General features: G+C 33.6%; 1 long non-coding RNA gene and 1 other non-coding gene across 2 annotated transcripts; both read left to right on the top strand.

Annotated features, from left to right (window-relative positions):
• The first annotated feature begins 2,252 nt into the window (after positions 1-2,252).
• LOC130941822 (uncharacterized) lies at positions 2,253-2,767 on the top strand. Its single transcript, XR_009070716.1, has 3 exons — positions 2,253-2,404; positions 2,497-2,552; positions 2,627-2,767. It is a non-coding gene; the product is annotated as an uncharacterized LOC130941822 (long non-coding RNA).
• Positions 2,768-13,368: 10,601 nt separating this feature from the next.
• LOC130943119 (small nucleolar RNA R71) lies at positions 13,369-13,476 on the top strand. The gene has a single exon (XR_009071652.1). It is a non-coding gene; the product is annotated as a small nucleolar RNA R71 (small nucleolar RNA).
• The last annotated feature ends 235 nt before the right edge of the window (positions 13,477-13,711 follow it).

The following is a 13,711-nucleotide window of genomic DNA, read 5'->3' as shown; positions in this document are numbered from 1 at the left end:
TTACACTTTCATTCTAAATAAATAAATTTTTTATAATTTTATGCTTAAGTATTGTAATTCTTTTATAAATAAATAAATTTTATACTTTCATTCTAAATAATGTAATTTTATTTTCATTACTTAATCACATTACTTATAATTTTTTTTTATAATTTTACACTTTCATTCAAAATAAATTAATTTTTTTATACTTTTACTCTTTCATTCTAAATAATGTAATTTTACTTTCATTACTCAATCACATTACTTATATTTTTTTTTTATAATTTTACACTTTCATTCTATTCATATTACATTATTTATTTAGAATAAAAGTGTAAAATTTATTTATTTATAAAAAAATTACATTACTTTAAGTATAAAATAAAAAAAATTTTATTTAGAATAAAAGTGATGTGATTAAGTGTAAATGTGATTAAAAATAATTGAATACTATGTATAGTAAAAAATTATTATTATTGAAGAATAAAATTAAAATTTATTTCTATGTATCATTTTTGTCCCCAACGTTTTCGTCCTATTTAAGTCCCTAACGTTTCAAAATCGTTTCAATTTTGTCCCGCCGTCAATTTTATTAACGGATCCCTAACGGTAGGACAACATTGAGTCAATTTTGAAACGTTGGGGACTTAAATAGGACGATTGAAACGTTAGGGACAACTTTGAGACTTACCCCAAACGTTGGGGACAAAAACGATACTTTACTCATAATTTTATTGTCGGAAATTAAATTTGACAACTTTTAAGTTATCTTTTTTGTAAATTTTTTACCTCTAATTTATTCTTTTATTTTTATTATATTATATAAAATATAATCAACCAATAAAAATGCAATTCGACGAAAATGGATAAATTCTAGAAAAAATAGAGTAGAAAATTTTAGAATAATTTGTTTCTAATTTCTATTTAGGCATCCATACTATATATAATATCTATATCTATACTATATATAATAGAAATGTAATAAAAAGGATCAGTGTCTAATTTCTTTCCTAAAATACTCTTCCTTATATATAATTTATAAAAAAATATTTTGTTTTGCTACTTACAATACTTGAACCCAAAACTGCTTATTTAGGTTATGAAAAAATTTAGGTAACCAATATTTTTTTCAACTAATTTTTTAACAAATGAGTTAATTTTATAATAAAAAATATTTAAAATCAAATAAAAATAAACATCTAAAATTATTTAAAAAATATCTGAAATTTAACCAAAAAAATATTCAAATCATTAAAAAAAAATCTGAATTTGTGAGAAGCTCATCAGCTAGAGGCAAGAACAATATATTCGACACGCGAGGGATATTTCTTGCACTGCAATAGCAGCGTTGTTTTGGCAATGAACAACGACGCTAAGCAAGGAACGAAAAAAACAAAACTTAACAAAAAAAATCATCCACAAATATATCAATTAGATGAAGAACGAAGGAGAAAAAAAAAAAAAGAAGAAGAAAAGAACGCAACCGCAGATGATCGATTGTAGTGCGATGACAGAAGTAGCCATGCGGAGGAGTGTTGCCGTTGAAAAAAAAAAGCTGTGAAATAGGAAAGGAAAGGGTGATAGTAATAGTGAGTTTTAGAGTAATAATAATTAATTGTAGTTGACTAATACTCTAATTGGTTACCTAGCATCAATAATAAATCCAAAAATTTTAAATAGTGGGACAAACATGTAGCATACAAAAATAACAAAAATTTTTTATAAATATGTCAAAGGATCTAAAAATTAATAACATAAAAATGTTAAATATTGAATAATTATTCGTTTATTATAAATATTGATATATTAATAAGTAATAACGTGATTATTAATTTACCTTTTTATAAAGTAAATATAATAATAATAATAATAATAAGATTAATCAAGATAATTAAGATGATAAATAAATTATCTTCTAATCAATAATAAAAGTGAAACATATTTTTTTATGAATTATATACAATAAATGATATTTTAGAAGAAAAAATTATACACCAAATCATTTGAAAATCCTGCTAAAATCGGTAAATAATTAGTCAATAATTTGAATTTTAATTGGGAAAGCTAAAAATGAAAAACTAATATTAAAATATGATAGAGCTCGTCGAAACGAGAATTTTGATATCAATTTCAAAATTTTTTACCAAAATCGAACCGAAAGAGCCGAACCAGTTGAACTGGACCCAAATCGGGCCCGAGGGGCCCAACCAAGCCTTTATTAAAGAGAGAATCAGCGTCTCCTTCTTCTCCAACTTAACAGATCCACGCAGCAACATTAAGAGAGGAAAGGGAGAGCTTTCCAAACCCTAGCCTCTTTAATCAAACTATTATAACTTTCCGCTCCGAGCTCCGATCGCCGCACTGTTCGCGGCCACGCGTCCATCGCGTCGAGCTCTACATTTCAGTTGGATCAATTTCACCAGTAAGCTTTATTTTCGTTTCAGAATCTCTACCCCTCTTTCTTTGGTAAAATTGAAAACCTATGGTGAATCTTGTCCAATTTTTGTGTTCTAGGTTCAAGTTAGCTTTCGGAACTTGTGGACTCAAGCTATTGAGCATATATGGGTATGGTAAGAATACTCTAACCCTAGCTCAATCTTGTATTTGTAATGGAAAACTGAATTGAAACATATATATGTATTAGGTGTAGGTTAAATGGGTGTTTATGCATTGGAATTGAATTGGGATTACTTGGAGGTTTGTTGGTGACCAAGGCTTATTTTGGGGCTGTTTGATTGAGCTTGGAGGGGCTGTAATTTTGAGTTGTGAGGCTGCCTTGATGTATACCCCGCTAAAATCGGTAAATAATTAGTCAATAATTTAAATTTTAATTAGGAAAGCTAAAAATATAAAACTAATATCAAAATAGGATAGAGCTCGTCAAAATGAGAATTTTGATATCAATTTCAAAATTTTTGTCCAAAATCGGACCAGAAGAGTCGAACCGGTTGAACCGGACCTAGACCGGGCTCGTGGGGCCCAACCAAGCCTTTATTAAAGAGACAATCAGCGTCTCCTTCTTCTCCAACTTAACAGATCCACGCAGCAACATTAAGAGAGGAAAAGGAGAGCTTTCCAAACCCTAGCCTCTTTAATCAAACTACCATAACTTTCCGCTCCAAGCTCCGATCGTCACACCGTTCGCAGCCACGCGTCCAGCGCGTCGAGCTTTACATTTCTGTCGAATAAATTTCATCGGTAAGCTTCATTTTTGTTTCAAAATCTCTACCCCTCTTTCTTTGGTAAAATTGAAAACTCATGGTGAATCTTGTCCAATTTTTGTGTTCTAGGTTCAAATTAGCTTCCGGTACTTGTGGGCTCAAGCTATTGAGCATATATGGGTATGGTAAGAATACCCTAACCCTAGATCAATCTTGTATTTGTAATGGAAAACTGAATTGGAACATATATGTATGTATTAGGTGTAGGTTAAGTGGGTGTTTATGCATTGGAATTGAATTGGGATTACTTGGTGGTTTATTGGTGACCAAGGCTTGTTTTGGGGCTGTTTGATTGAGCTTGGAGGGGCTATAATTTTATGTTGTGAGGCTGCCTTGGGTGAACTAAGTGATCGGCCAATGTATGGTTTAAGTTTCGCACGTTTAATACTTACGGTGTTGTGAAAACTTAGGTTAGAGGAACCATAGGATAAGTTGAATAGTTTGTTGTATTTAATGATTAGCCTTGTAATGTTGTTGGAATAGATTTGTTGGTGGATATATATTGGAATTATGAGATGTGTAAGTTATTAATGGTTTGCTCTTGTATTTATTTATGATGGATTATGGTTGATGTTTGATAATAAGGATGTAGAGTTGTATTGTGGTGGTATTGCATATGCTGTAACTAATTTTGTGATGATCGGAATTGCGTGAAACCAAGTCCTGGTTAAACCTCGGAATATTTAGAACTGAATTGGAGAATTTGGGATCTTTTCGTTACATATATGATTTATGGTGAATTTTCAAAGTGTAGTCGTGGAATCTGATTTTACTGCATCATTTTTAGAACAGCAGTAACTTGTTGGCTTTGCTGCGGATGTTTCAAAATGAATTTTGAAATGAAACCAATTTTAAATAAACCTTTAGTCCTATTATTTTAACATCTTAAAATTTCAAAATAGTTGGACTTGTTGTTTTAAAGATATGAATTTTTGAAATATGATGCGTTATACAGTAAAAGCCAGATTCTGTTTTCTTAGATCAGCAACTTTGAGAGTTTATAACTTCTGATTATGGATGGATATTCAGATGCAACCAATTGGAGGTAAAAATTAATTATGCTTAGCAGTTGTGATTTAAATTTCAGTCCATATTTTAATGAGTGAGTTATGGGACTTGAAAGAGGACATGTTCATTGGCTTTTAAAACAGAATCCTCCAGAAAGTTACTCAACTTCCAATTTACATAACTCCTTCATTAAAAATGATTTTGACCTGAAACCAATTGGAAAAGAAACCTGGATATGTTAAGTTGAACCATATTAATTTTTAAGGCGATTGAATTTAATTTGAATTTTATATCGAATTTTAGATATCATATGCTGTTGCTGTTTTCTGGTTTCTAAGCACTATAGAGCAGTCAGTGTTTCTCCTCTGTTTCTGAGGCTAGTTAAATTAGAAAATTGTGATTTTTGATTTATTAGAAAGCTTATTCCAACAATATTACAAGGTTAATCATTAAATACAACAAACAATTCAACTTATCCTATGGTTCCTCTAACCTAAATTTTCACAACACCATAAATATTAAACGTGCGAAACTTAAATCATACCTTGGCCGATCACTTAGTTCACCCAAGACAGCCTCACAACTCAAAATTACAGCCCCTCCAAGCTCAATCAAACAGCCCCAAAACAAGCGTTGGTCACCAACAAACCTCCAAGTAATCCCAATTCAATTCCAATGCATAAACACCCACTTAACCTACACCTAATACATATATATATGTTCCAACTCAGTTTTTCATTACAAATACAAGATTGAGCTAGGGTTAGGGTATTATTACCATACCCATATATGCTCAATAGTTTGAGCTCACAAGTTCCAGAAGCTAACTTGAACCTAGAACACAAAAATTGGACAAGATTCACCATAGGTTTTCAATTTTAGCAAAAAAAGAGGGGTAGAGATTCTGAAACGAAAATAAAGCTTACCAGTAAAATTGATCTGATAGAAATATAGAGCTCGACGCGCTGGACGCGTGGCCGCGAATGGTGCGGCGATCGGAACTCGGAGCGGAAAATTATGGTAGTTTGATTAAAGATGTTAGGGTTTGGAAAGCTCTCCCCTTCCTCTCTTAATGTTGCTGCGTGGATCTGTTAAGTTGGAGAAGAAGGAGACGCTGGTTGTCTCTTTAATAAAGGCTTGGTTGGGCCCACGGCCCCGGTCTGGATCCGGTTCAACCGGTTCGGTTCTTCCGGTCCGATTTTGGGCAAAATTTTTGAAATTGATATCAAAATTCTCGTTTCGACGAGCTCTATCCTATTTTGATATTAGTTTTGCATTTTTAGCTTTCCTAATTAAAATTAAAATTATTGACTAATTATTTACCAATTTTAGCGGAGTTTACATCACTCATATCCTTATTATATATTTTATAAATTATTTATTCAATTATTTAATAAAAGAAAGACCAAAAATTAATTTTAAATAATAATAAAATTAGTTACTTAGATAAATAAAAATACAAAAGGTGTTATTATTTTAATTAATTTTTAAATACTTTTTAATCAAATTTATGTTTGATAATTAATTATCAAAATAAATGTTTAGTATAAAATTCTTCAGTTTACTAGTAAATATTAAAGTTGAGTAGAAAAAAAATTAAAAATATAAAATTCAACTAAATAAATTTGTTTATTAAATAATTTTATAATAATATTTTTTTATTAAGTTAATTTAATATATACTTTTATCGTATACTTTTAGATACAAATTAGAGTTTATTTTTTATATACTGACAATGTAATATATTTTACATAATAATTATTCAATAATGTCTATTCTTTTGGATATTTATGCAATAATATTAATATAAAAGATAGTTATTTTTATGATATAATATTACATAATTAGATACACGTATAAAATTACTTTATACTATCAAAATTAAATTCTATAAATTAAAAAAATATATATAAAATAAATATTTTAACACAAAATTTAATAAATATTTTTTTAATAATAAAATAAATATAATTTTTTAATAAAACTACGTATATATTTATACATATACTTTCTTATATTTTTTAAAATATTAGCATGGGCACAGGACGGACCCACATATTAAGTTGTGGAGGCATTTGCTCCTATTAAATAGAAAATATAATAATAAGTAAACATAGAAGTATATAATGTCTATTGTGTCATTGAATTTGTCTCATGCTTAAATTTTTTATTTATGTATGATAAAAATTTATGTTCTGAAATATCAATACAATGAAAAAAACTATATATAAATTTAATCTATTGAAGCTATAATAATAATATCAATATCAATAATAATAATTCAATTAGTTAATTATACAAAACCAAACTTAAATTTTTAAATATAAATAATATTATTAGTATTTAGTAGTTTTTTTTTAAATTTAATTGAGATAACATTATTATTTATTTATTTTCATTATTTTATTTAATTTAGTTTTGGCTTTATATATAATAATTTTTTTGTCAAACAAACATCTACCATAAATATAATAGGATTTTAACTTTACAATTAAATAGAAAAAATTATTAAATAATTATTTAATAGAAAAATAGAGAGATATTATATATAAACAAAATTATACGTAGCTATTAAATTTAAATTTTTTTTTGTATTTTTTTGTTAATCTCTCTTATACAACTATAAAAACTTAGGAAAAATTAAATTGGTCCATTATATTTCTAATAATTTTTTTAATTATTGAGTTATACTTTTTTTTATATTATATAAAAAATCAATAAAATATAATTTAATGGGTATAGAATATCTAACAAAGTGCTAGTATTAATAATAATTATATTAAAATATTTTCAAATTAACATACTTTTAGCATGTTAATTAAATTATTGGAAACGTAATTAATATATTTTAAATTTTAAATATTTATTTTTAATTATTTTTTTTATCATTTTTGTCTTCACTACTAAATATTTCTAAATCCGTTACTGCGATGTCACCAATAATATGTTCAGCTTCCTAGTCCCTCTTTTAATTCAAGTTTGGGACTATAGATTAAAGTTGATTCTTTTTAATTTTTTAAGCTTTACTCTCTTTTTTTCAAGGGCTATAGATTGTGGATGATATATCGCACTTTTGTGAAGAATAAATTCGTAGCAGAAGGCTGATGATGCCTGGATTGCACAACACCCCGCCACCCATGGAAATGGAATCGAAAGATTCTTCTCACATAAATAAAACTAATAGAAAAATGCATTGATGTAATAATACGCGCCTGCATATGGAAGAATGAGATCTAATTAAACCATTTAATTTATGTTGGAACAAATTATACGAAAATTAATTAACATTTTCAATAAAAATAATTTTATATATTTCAAAATTAATGTAATGTATTTTTTTAAGGGCTCAATGTTATTCAACTCCAAAAAAGGATAAAAAAAAAGGCTGCATACAAGATATAAAAATAATGTTAACAATATATATATATATATAGTGTTATTGTTTATTTCATTGATTGTTCGTACTATACATTATAGAAACTCCATAAAAAGGACTTTCTCTTTGGTTGTTTTTCTTTTAAAAATCTGTTTTCAAAGTTTTATGGCTAGATGATTTAGTTGAGTTTCTTTTTTTAACATGGGCCATGGACTCATTAAAAAGTTAGAACTCTAATTGGATAAGGATATGAACATTTTTACAAACATCGATATAAGGGCCATTGGACCAATTTCAAACAATGGGTGCTGTCAATAATCTTTAGCTCACATGGTATTTTTCTCCTTCTCCATCTTAAAAGTCTAGGATTAGAAAAGGTTATTGGTGCGCGAAATTGTGAACTATACTTTTTCACAACTCTCATAATCCCTGGTAATGGCCCCAAAAACTTGGTGCGCTCAATACCATGGCATTACACAACTTCGCACAACTAACCAGCAAGTGCACTGGGTCGTCCAAGTAATAAACCTTACGTGAGTAAGGGTCGATCCCACGGAGATTGTTAGTATTGAAGCAAGCTATGGTCATCTTGTAAATCTTAGTCAGGCAAACTCAGATATATATGGTGATGAACGAAAATAACATAAAAGATAAAGATAGTGATACTTATGTAATTCATTGGTAGGAACTTCAGATAAGCGCATGAAGATGCCTTCCCTTCCGTCTCTCTGCTTTCCTACTGTCTTCATCCAACCCTTCTTACTCCTTTCCATGGCAAGCTCGTATAGGGTTTCACTGTTGTCAGCAGCTACCTCCCATCCTCGCAGTGAAAGCTAATGCACACACTCTGTCACAGTGCTGCCAATCACCGGTGTGGTTCCCTCCCCTACCGGAATAGAATAACTCTTTTGCGTCTGTCACTAACGCCCAGTAGGTTACAGGTTTGAAGCACGTCACAGTCATTCAATCATTGAATCCTACTCAGAATACCACAGACAAGGTTAGACCTTCCGGATTCTCTTGAATGCTGCCATCAGTTCTTGCCTATACCACGAAGACTCTGATCTCACGGAATGGTTGGCTCGTTTGTCAGGCGAGCACTCGGTTGTCAGGCGATCAACCATGCATCGTGCAATCAGGAATCCAAGAGATATTCACCAAGCCTCAGATGCTTGTAGAACAAGAATGGTTGTCAGTCACCTTGTTCATGGGTGAGAATGGTGATGGGCGTCAATCATCACCTTCATCATGTTGAAGAACAAGTGATATCTTGGATAAAGAACAAGCGGAATTTGAATGAAAGAACAGTAGTAATTGCATTAATACTCGAGGTACAGCAGAGCTCCACACCTTAATCTATGGTGTGTAGAAACTCCACCGTTGAAAATACATAAGCATAAGGTCTAGGCATGGCCGAATGGCCAGCCTCCCAATGATCTAAGAACTAAAATGTCCAAAGATGATCTAGAGATCTAAAAGTGATCAAAAGATTTCTATACAATAGTAAAAGGTCCTACTTATAAGAAACTAGTAGCCTAGGGTGTACAGAAATGAGTAAATGACAGAAAAATCCACTTTCGGGCCCACTTGGTGTATGCTTGGGCTGAGCAATGAAGGAATTTCGTGTAGAGACCTTTTCTGGAGTTAAACGCCAGCTTTCATGCCAGTTTGGGCGTTTAACTCCAAATTTTATTCCAGTTCCGGCGTTTAACGCTGGAATTTCTGTAGGTGACTTTGAGCGCCGGTTTGGGCCATCAAATCTTGGGCAAAGTATGGACTATTATATATTGCTGGAAAGCCCAGGATGTCTACTTTCCAACGCCGTTGAGAGCGCGCCAATTGGGCTTCTGTAGCTCCAGAAAATCCACTTCGAGTGCAGGGAGGTCAGAATCCAACAGCATCTGCAGTCCTTTTTAGTCTCTGAATCAGATTTTTGCTCAGATCCCTCAATTTCAGCCAGAAAATACCTGAAATCACAGAAAAACACACAAACTCATAGTAAAGTCCAGAAAAGTGAATTTTAACTAAAAACTAATAAAAATATAATAAAAACTCAACTAAAACTACCAAAAACATACTAAAAACAATGCCAAAAAGCGTACAAATTATCCGCTCATCACAACACCAAACTTAAATTGTTGCTTGTCCCCAAGCAACTGAAAATCAAATAAGATAAAAAGAAGAGAATATACTATAGACTCCAAATTATCAATGAAACATAGCTCCAAATTAGATGAGCGGGACTAGTAGCTTTTTGCCTCCAAACAGTTTTGGCATCTCACTTTATCCTCTGAGGTTCAGAATGATTGGCTTCTTTAGGAACTTAGAATCCAGATAGTGTTATTGATTCTCCTAGTTAAGTATGATGATTCTTGAACACAGCTACTTATTGAGTCTTGGCCGTGGCCCAAAGCACTCTGTCTTCCAGTATTACCACCGGATACATACATGCCACAGACACATAATTGGGTGAACCTTTTCAGATTGTGACTCAGCTTTGCTAAAGTCCCCAATTAGAGGTATCCAGGGTTCTTAAGCACACTCTTATTGTCTTGGATCACAACTTTATTTCTTTCTTTCTTTTTCTCTTTCTCCTTTTTTTTCGTTTTTTTTTTTTGTATTCACTGCTTTTTCTTGCTTCAAGAATCATTTTTATGATTTTTCAGATCCTCAGTAACATGTCTCCTTTTTCATCATTCTTTCAAGAGCCAACAATTTTAACATTCATGAACCACAAATTCAAAAGACATATGCACTGTTTAAGCATACATTCAGAAAACAGAAGCATTGCCACCACATCAAACTAATTAAGCTAGTTTTAAAGATGAATTTGAAATCCTGTACTTCTTGTTCTTTTGTGATAAAAACAGTTTTCATTTAAGAAAGGTGATGGATTCATATTCATAGCTTTAAGGCATAGACACTAAGACACTAATGATCATAAGACACAAACATGGATAAACATAAAGCACTAAAATTCGAAAAACAGAAGAATAAAGAACAAGGAGATTAAAGAACGGGTCCACCTTAGTGATGGCGGCTCTTTCTTTCTCTTGAAGATCCTATGGAGTGCTTGAGCTCCTCAATGTCTCTTCCTTGTCTTTGTTGCTCCTCTCTCATGATTCTTTGATCTTCTCTAATTTCATGGAGGATGATGGAGTGTTCTTGGTGCTCCACCCTTAGTTGTCCCATGTTGGAACTTAATTCTCCTAGGGAGGTGTTCAGTTGCTCCCAATAGTCTTGTGGAGGAAAGTGCATCCCTTGAGGTATCTCAGGGATCTCTTGATGAGAGGGGTCTCTTGTTTGCTCCATCTTCTTCTTAGTGATGGGCTTGAGGTCATGCCTTCTCAGTTGAACCGGCTTTGGATGCCATAAATGGTTATGGAAAAAACAAAAAGCAATGCTTTTACCACACCAAACTTAAAAGGTTTGCTCGTCCTCGAGCAAAAGAAGAAAGAAGAGAGTAGAAGAAGAAGAAATGGAGGAGAGGGAGATGGCTTTGTGGTTCGGCCAGAAGGGGAAGAAGTAGTGGTTTATGAAGGATGGATGTGAGTGGTGAAGAGAAAGAGATGTTGAGGTGATTGGTGAATGGGTGAAGAAGAAGAGAAAGAGTGGTGGGGTTTATGGGGATCCTGTGGGGTCCACAGATCCTTAGGTGTCAAGGAAAAGTCATCCCTGCACCAAATGTTGCTCAAAATCACGTTTTGAGCCATTTCTGGCGTTAAACGCCGGGCTGGTGCCCATTCCTGGCGTTTAACGCCAGGTTCTTGCCCTTTACTGGCGTTTAACGCCAGTCTGGTGCCCCTTTCTGGCGTTAAACGCCCAGAATGGTGCCAGACTGGGCGTTAAACGCCCAACAGCTAGCATTACTGGCGTTTGAACGCCAGTTTCTTCTCCTCCAGGGTGTGCTGTTTTTCTTCCTGTTTTTCATTCTGTTTTTGCTTTTTTCATTGTTTTTGTGACTTCTTATGATCATCAACCTACAAAAAAGATAAAATAACAAAAGAAAATAATTAATTATAAAACATTGGGTTGCCTCCCAACAAGCGCTTCTTTAATGTCATTAGCTTGACAGAGGGCTCTCATGGAGCCTCAGAAATGCTCAGAACCGTGTTGAAACCTCCCAACACCAAACTTAGAGTTTGAATGTGGGGTTTCAACACCAAACTTAGAGTTTGGTTATAGCCTCCCAACACCAAACTTAGAGTTTGACTGTGGGGGCTCTGTTTGGCTCTGTTTTGAGAGGAGCTCTTCATGCTTCCTCTCCATGATGACAGAGGGATATCCTTGGGCCTTAAACACCAAGGATTTTTCATTCACTTGAATGATTAACTCTCCTCTGTCAACATCAATCACAGCCTCTGCTGTGGCTAGGAAGGGTCTGCCAAGGATGATGGATTCATCCATGCACTTCCCAGTCTCTAGGACTATGAAATCAGTAGGAATGTACTGGTCTTCAACTTTAACCAGAACATCCTCTACAAGTCCATGGGCTTGTTTTCTTGAGTTGTCTGCCATCTCTAATGAGATTCTTGCAGCTTGCACCTCTAAGATCCCTAATTTCTCCATTACAGAGAGGGGCATGAGGTTCACACTTGACCCTAAGTCACACAAGGCCTTTTTGAAGGTCATGGTGCCTATGGTACAAGGTATAGAAAACTTCCCAGGATCCTGCCTCTTTTGAGGCAGTTTCTGCCTAGACAAGTCATCCAGTTCTTTGGTGAGCAAGGGAGGTTCATCCTCCCAAGTCTCATTTCCAAATAACTTGTCATTTAGTTTCATGATTGCTCCAAGGTATTTAGCAACTTGCTCTTCAGTAACATACTCATCCTCTTCAGAGGAAGAATACTCATCAGAGCTCATGAATGGCAGAAGTAAGTCCAATGGAATCTCTATGGTCTCATTTTGAGCCTCAGATTCCCATGGTTCCTCATTGAGGAACTCAGAGGAGATTGGTGCACGCCCACTGGGGTCTTTCTCAGTGGCGTCTTCTTCCTCTCTTTCCTCTCCATATTCGGCCATGTTGATGGCCTTGCACTCTCCTTTTGGATTTTCTTCTGTATTACTTGGAAGAGTGCTAGGAGGGAGTTCAGTAATTTTCTTGCTCAGCTGTCCCACTTGTCCTTCCAAATTTCTGATGGAGGACCTTGTTTCATTCATGAAACTTTGAGTGGTCTTTATTAGATCAGAGACCATTGTTGCTAAGTCAGAAGTATTCTGCTTAGAACTCTCTGTCTGTTGCTGAGAAGATGATGGAAAAGGCTTGCCATTGCTAAACCTGTTTCTTCCACCATTATTATTATTGAAACCTTGTTGAGGTCTCTCTTGATTCTTCCATGAGAGATTTGGGTGATTTCTCCATGAAGAATTGTAGGTGTTTCCATAGGGTTCTCCTAGGTAATTCACCTCTTCCATTGAAGGGTTCTCAGGATCATAGGCTTCTTCCTCAGATGAAGCCTCCTTAGTACTGCTTGGTGCATTTTGTATTCCAGACAGACTTTGAGAAATCAAATTGACTTGTTGAGTCAATATCTTGTTCTGAGCCAATATGGCATTCAGAGTGTCAATCTCAAGAACTCCTTTCTTCTGACTAGTCCCATTGTTCACAGGATTCCTTTCAGAAGTGTACATGAATTGGTTATTTGCAACCATTTCAATTAGCTCTTGAGCTTCTGCAGGCGTCTTCTTCAGATGAAGAGATCCTCCAGCAGAGCTATCCAAGGACATCTTAGATAGTTCAGAGAGACCATCATAGAAAATACCTATGATGCTCCATTCAGAAAGCATGTCTGAAGGACATTTTCTGATTAATTGTTTGTATCTTTCCCAAGCTTCATAGAGGGATTCTCCATCCTTCTGTCTGAAGGTTTGGACTTCCACTCTAAGCTTACTCCATCTTTGTGGTGGAAAGAACTTTGCCAAGAAGGCATTGACTAGCTTTTCCCAAGAGTCCAGGCTTTCTTTAGGTTGAGAATCCAACCATATTCTAGCTCTGTCTCTTACAGCAAAAGGGAATAGCATCAGTCTGTAGACCTCAGGGTTAACCCCATTAGTCTTGACTGTGTCACAGATTTGCAAGAATTCAGCTAAGAACTGATGAGGATCTTCCATTGGAAGTCCATGG

Source organism: Arachis stenosperma, chromosome 7 (genome assembly GCF_014773155.1).
Source record: "Arachis stenosperma cultivar V10309 chromosome 7, arast.V10309.gnm1.PFL2, whole genome shotgun sequence".
Taxonomy (NCBI): Eukaryota; Viridiplantae; Streptophyta; class Magnoliopsida; order Fabales; family Fabaceae; genus Arachis; species Arachis stenosperma.
This window is presented reverse-complemented; position numbering and strand designations above follow the sequence as displayed.